The 6,065-nt window shown below is 35.4% G+C and overlaps 1 pseudogene across 1 annotated transcript; it reads right to left on the reverse strand.

Moving 5' to 3' along the window:
* Positions 1-1,282: 1,282 nt before the first annotated feature.
* LOC145046534 (uncharacterized) lies at positions 1,283-5,674 on the reverse strand (annotated as a pseudogene). The gene is made up of 10 exons (XR_013682022.1): positions 4,743-5,674; positions 3,954-4,250; positions 3,694-3,876; positions 3,541-3,604; positions 3,280-3,453; positions 3,072-3,102; positions 2,048-2,976; positions 1,611-1,710; positions 1,490-1,531; positions 1,283-1,390 (listed from the first exon to the last, which is right to left on the reverse strand). The product of XR_013682022.1 is annotated as an uncharacterized LOC145046534 (transcript).
* Positions 5,675-6,065: the final 391 nt, after the last annotated feature.

Genomic DNA, 6,065 nt, shown 5'->3' on the forward strand with positions numbered 1-6,065 from the left:
TTCAATCAAAAACTTCAAAACCTGCATAATTAAATTAATGTGTAATCACCTACAAGTCAATAAGGTAGGTTTAAGCAAAAGAGTTTCATAATAGTAAGATTTTACTTACCACTGTTGTTAATGACATTGAAAGAAGCAGCCCAGCAAACACCCCCTCAGAAGTATTACTACCACATAACTGTTGATATTTGATACTTTATTACTAAATGAAACCAAAAACAAAGTTAAAAAGTCAACAAAATCAGAAGGTTTTAGTCAAACATAGAGAGGCTGTAATTCCAAATATTAATAAATGACACTGATTGAACCACCTGCAAATTTACCATTTTGTGCCTATGAGATTCACTACTAAACACATTCTACAGTTTGTAAGCTTATATATATATATATATATATATATATATATATATATATATATATATATATATATATATATATATATATATATATATACATGTGCGATTTCTTCGGTGCTTGGCAAAACGTCTCTAAAGTAGGCATTCTTTACGTCCTTTGTGCTCCCGTTGGTTCGTTTTCGAAGTCGATTTCGACCTAAAACTCACAACATGCAAAACATGATATGAATTTGTGTTGTGTGTTTCTTTGAGGGTAGAAGAGTAATTTTACACATACCGTGCCGACAAGTGCGTAAGCTACAACCAAGGGAGGTGAAGCCAAGTAATTGGCTCTTGTTAGTGGGTGAACACGCAATTCAAAGTTTCTATTTCCAGAAAGCACAGCTACACCATACTGTAAGAGCAGCTCAATCATCCAAATATCTGCAGTTTCACAAGCAAGATGGAGGAGGGTGTACCCATGGAATTCCTCCATGCCAAGTCCTTTCACTTCACTGGTGCCTGCTACGGCTGCCATTGATGAGATTGAGATTGAATCACTACCCCCTGGGCCCGGGTCTTGCAACAGCATTGCCTTAGCAAGGGTTAGAGAAGAATTACAGAAATCTTGCATGTAAATGTAGTTCATGTCTGCTTCAAATTTGAAGTCAAGAGGTTAACAGTGTGATGAGCAACAAATTTCTCATCATGTACTCCGCCTCCACCATGGTGATGATGAGAAGAAAGCCAACGACTCAGCAGGCCATGACCGAGTTCAGAGCTATTCCTCTGACTAGATATTTGACTGCCAGAGCCCTGTTGTCGAAAATAATAAGTAAAGACTAAAGTAAAGTAAAGGAAGTTGAGTTACAGATGGTTTGAGGAGCGCTTGGAAAGATATCCTTGGCGAATGGTTTGAACCTTTCCCTTTGAAGCAGACTGCATGATCACCTGCTCTCCCGATCAATTTGTCTTTTGTACTCTTGCATTCTTTCGTTCAGAGTTGCTTGCTCATAATTTGATCTCTCTTGAGATTGTTGACCATATGTCAACACCTGCCCAGTTTTTTTATATTAAAATTAAAATAAAACACAACATGCATTCTTCTTTTCTTTTCTGTATGTCTAATCTCTAAACTAAAATAAATACCAAACCTGATTTATATACGACTCCATCTGATGCAAAAGCTCATATCCCTACAACAAGAATAATTCAGATTTAGATTTTAGAAAGCTCCACAAACACACACTGCTGCCATCGAATTGAATTGTCTACCCGTTTGAGGTAACGAAGATGGGCATCCATCATACCGCTCACTGCTTCCAGAAATTCAAATCTCTTTTTTTCTTCAACATTAGAAAGTGTGGTAACCTGACTAACAAACCATGCAACAAGAATAATTCAGATAAATGAAGCATGATTTCAATCGGTGTGTAGACATTTAAACAAATAGTTGGTGTACAACTGCAAATCACCAGAATTAGAGAAAGCTCTTGTACAAATCAAACCGAAGTACCCATAAAAGCTTTCAAAGACATGTATTTTTTCACTAAAAATCGTAATTGTAAGGTGGGAATTTGAAAGAAATGATGAAAGAGTAGTGGGTATGAATATGATCGAAAATCTGCAACTTACAAAGGATTTACTAGGTCTTTTTAGATATAATAAACAATTTTGACCTAGCTGCTAAAACATTATGAAGGGATTGTCACCCTTTTGTTTAGAGAAACAACCCAGGGTGTCTAGGAACCTCTTCATCCTTTTTACTATCTTTTACTTCTTTACCCTTTGTTTCACCTTTAACATCCTTCTCTTGTTTCACTTTCTCCTCCTTTAACTTCTCCTCAGTTTCCAATTTTTCATTACTGTCAGACTGGACAATAATACCCTTCGTTTTGGAACCCATTTTACCTTTCTTTTCATCTTTTTTCTGCTCAGGGGCAACACTTTGTTCCTCCGCAATAGTTACTTTTGATTTATCTACCACTTTATCTTTAGCAACAACCTTTTTTTTCACAACCCTTTTTATTATTTTCTTTTTTACAGTTTTTTTCACACTTGTAAGACTTTCTGTATCTGCACTCTTTGGCTTGATTTCAGAACTCTCTTTCTCTTTGACATGTGTCACTTCAGATTGTGTCCTTACATCTTCTTTCTTAACAGATTTCACCACATGAACCTTTTTTATAACTTTCTTTTTTGTAAGAGTTTTCACAGTAGGAGTATTACCAGTTGACTCTTGACCTTGACCTTAACTTTGACTTTGACTTTGACCTGCAGTCTCTGTCTCTGTAGAAGTCTCTCCCACATTCTTGGAATCTAATAATGTATCAGTTTGTTTGGTTGTGTCTCCTGCTTTATCTTTTTTAACAACCTTCTTTTTTATAACTTTTCTGATAATTTTCTTTTTTCCACTACCAGTTTTCTTTTCTACAGAGTTATTCCCTTCGCCAGGTGTCTCAACCACATTTGTCTTCTCTATATCTACTGCATTAATATGAACTCCTACGTTTTGCAGGTTCTTTGACTTTATCTTTTTCCATTTCTTTTAGTTTTGATGCTGACTCATCAGATTCAGGCACTTTCTCTTTTTCTAATTTTGCATCCTTCTTCAGATCTTTGGGTGTCCCAGGTTCCTTATCTAAGCAGAATCAACAGAGTTATAAAAGGTAAACTTACAACATTTTTATAAAAATAAATAACTTTCAGGTATGATAATATCAATAAGTTAGTTACCTTTCAATCCTTCCTTCTTTCCTCGAGCTATCTATATAAACCAAAACATATGATGGAAGAAAAAACTTTTAGTTTCAATATGTTAGTTTCATCTGTCCTTTTTTCTAATCGATTTATATATATATATATATATATATATATATATATATATATATATATATATATATATATATATATATATGTAAAATATGAAGCAGTAACAGTATACCTCTCTTTTAAGAGCATATCGATGCTCTCTCTCAACAATAGCTTTCTTGTGTGAAAGCCATTGATCCCTCCATGCATATGTTGAAGGTAAACAATCTGATAAATCAGGAACATAGAGTACTGTGACCTCCTTATGGCTAAATATTCCATCTTTTTTAACTCGGTCATAATGAATCTGCAAAAATGGACATAATCAAATGATTAGATAACAAGAAAATCTAATTAATTAATTAGATAAACTCTCGAAACAATAACGGATTACCTCGAGGAAAGGATTCCAATGTTGGCAATTTTTAAAATCAAGTCCTGTGAGGTCTTTGGCATACCTACACAATATAAATCAATAAACTAGAAATCTGTAAAGGGGGGGGGGGGGGGGGGGAGGGAATATACAAGTTATCATGCAAAAACAAACCTAAGATCAGTGTGAACAAGAGTGGATTTGTCAACTGAAGGATCATTGCCATCTGTGGTTTCCCACAAGCCTCCAATTGCCTTGAAAGTATTCCCATTTTTAAGAGAAGCAAAAATGGGGAATTCAAGTCATTAATAAAATCTGAATCAAAGCATTTTGACTGAGTCCACTCATTAATATAATCTGAATCAAATAAGCAAAAGAAATTACAAATTTTAATCTCAAATTCAAGTCAGAAATCTAGGAGAGAAAATATATACCTTTGCATTCCACCGAGTGTGCTCTGATTTTACAGGGTCGTCAACCATTATTTTAATGGATGCCTCTTTCTGCTGAGTTTCTTGAAGAGTTGAGTTTTGTGCATACATTTTGGAACAAAGATAGATGTGAAAGAATGATGATATTCTTTTTGGCTGTTTCTATTTACTTACAAGGTCTGGTAAATGAGAACCAATAGCAACAAGTAGGGATGAAGCATCCCTTTACCAATAAGCTTTTATTTCCTACATGGCATATTAAAAGATAGATGCCAAACAATATTATAAGCACTTCAAGATCTGCTTCAATACAAAAAGTTGATCAGCATCAATTAATAGAAAATTTAAGTTATTATACTTAAATGCAAATATCAACTAATTATTCAGTTTAATTTTCTTTTGAAAAGTTTCATGCAATTTAGATATCATAAGAAATCTTCAAAAAGATTAGGTACTCTATTTTATGAACCACGTGCAAGCCAACTCTAAGTTTACAAGACCAGATTGTATATAAACAAATTTGCACAGTCAAGGGCATTTCAAACTTTGATTTTTTTTTTCATATTAACAAAAATTGATGGTTTACTATCACACCACAAGCACAACATTACAAATTGTAAAAATATATGGTAACACAGTTGTGTTTAAGTATCTTATGAAACATGGTTAAGTGTTTAGCTGATATAGGCAAAAGAATGTAAAAAATGCAATTAGGGCTATGAAAAAAAACGAATTAGGGCTAGAATAATATGAATCAGGGGAACAGAAAGAGTCAAACGTTCAATCAAATACCTTATACACTTCAAATTGCCAACTCTAAGAAAACAATAAGATCAGTGCAATAGAGAGGCGCTTGGTGAAGCAGCGGAGATGAGTCTGATGAAGGAATTGGGGTATCGCTGGAAGAAGAGAGAGGAAGGTGGCATAGGGAAGGAATTGGGGGAACAAGGGAAGAGGCGAAGGACATATAATGGATTGCAGTTGACCTATAATAGGAAAATGGAGTTATCTTGACCAAAAATCACGATCCACTGGATGAATATGCTTCACCTTCTGCATGCCATATGTTTTTCTCTAACTTTTCATACGCACGCTCGTTCAATGGGTTTTGAAGAAGAAACAATCGTTTTGGGATATGGATGTTTTGATGGATGATGGATGCGGTGGGATACATGTTTTGAATCGATACCACAAGCCCTAATTTGAGAAGACGGTCTGATCTTAGGGTTTCAAAGGGGACAAAGGTTCGTAGATTGGAGATGTAGGATTCCGAGTCGAAGTTAGGGCTTAGGAATGAGGAAAGAGAAAGCACACAGAAAAGGTGTGTTTGTGTGTGTTTTCCGATAAGGGGCAACCAAAAAAAATCAGTTATGTTTCTCCTTTGTTCTCTCGGCTAGATAGAGATATTGACATCAAAGAGAGGATTTAGAGAGGAATTTACAGAATGCACGGAGAGAGGGGTGAAATAAGATCTAATGGTCATTGAACTCTCGGAATCAAGCCCTGTGACTTCTGATCAACACAAGGAGGCTTGTTGTGCGAGACAGATCACAAAGAAGATCTGATGTTCGTTAAACCTGACCTAGGGCTTGTAAACTTGAGCATCTGTGGCGGTCTCCGTCGAGGTAAGGTTAGCCCAAGCTTGCCGGCGAAAAGAGATGAGTCGAGATTGTTGGTAGATGAGGTGAGCCAAGGTAGAGAACGTTGTAGAGAGCACTCCCATCTTTAAAAGAACCCTAGAATGATCCCTTTGATTTTTTTGATAAAATAAATAGTCTGGAGGCGCGTTCAAGAATCATAAAGCGACATACATACACGACACGCCTTTTATGATGGGTGGCCTCCGTGTTTTTATTTTTATTTTTTTCTGACATAAATTTTAGGGCACGTAAAAATGCGCGTCCAAAACCCTTCAAAATTTTGTAGAGATGACGTTATTTTGACGTCACACGCTTTTGCGTATTGTAAATTCGTGCGCGTCATAAATTGCACGTCATTAAAGGCCTTTTTTCTAGTAGTGAATTGCAGTATTGGATCCTAGTCTTGAATATTAATTAGGTTAAAATATTAAGGATTAAATCAACTAATTAAAATGTTGTATTTTCCAGAGATGTC

The sequence above is a fragment of the Lactuca saligna genome, chromosome 5 (genome assembly GCF_052625555.1).
Source record: "Lactuca saligna cultivar CGN05327 chromosome 5, ASM5262555v1, whole genome shotgun sequence".
NCBI classification, from domain to species: Eukaryota; Viridiplantae; Streptophyta; class Magnoliopsida; order Asterales; family Asteraceae; genus Lactuca; species Lactuca saligna.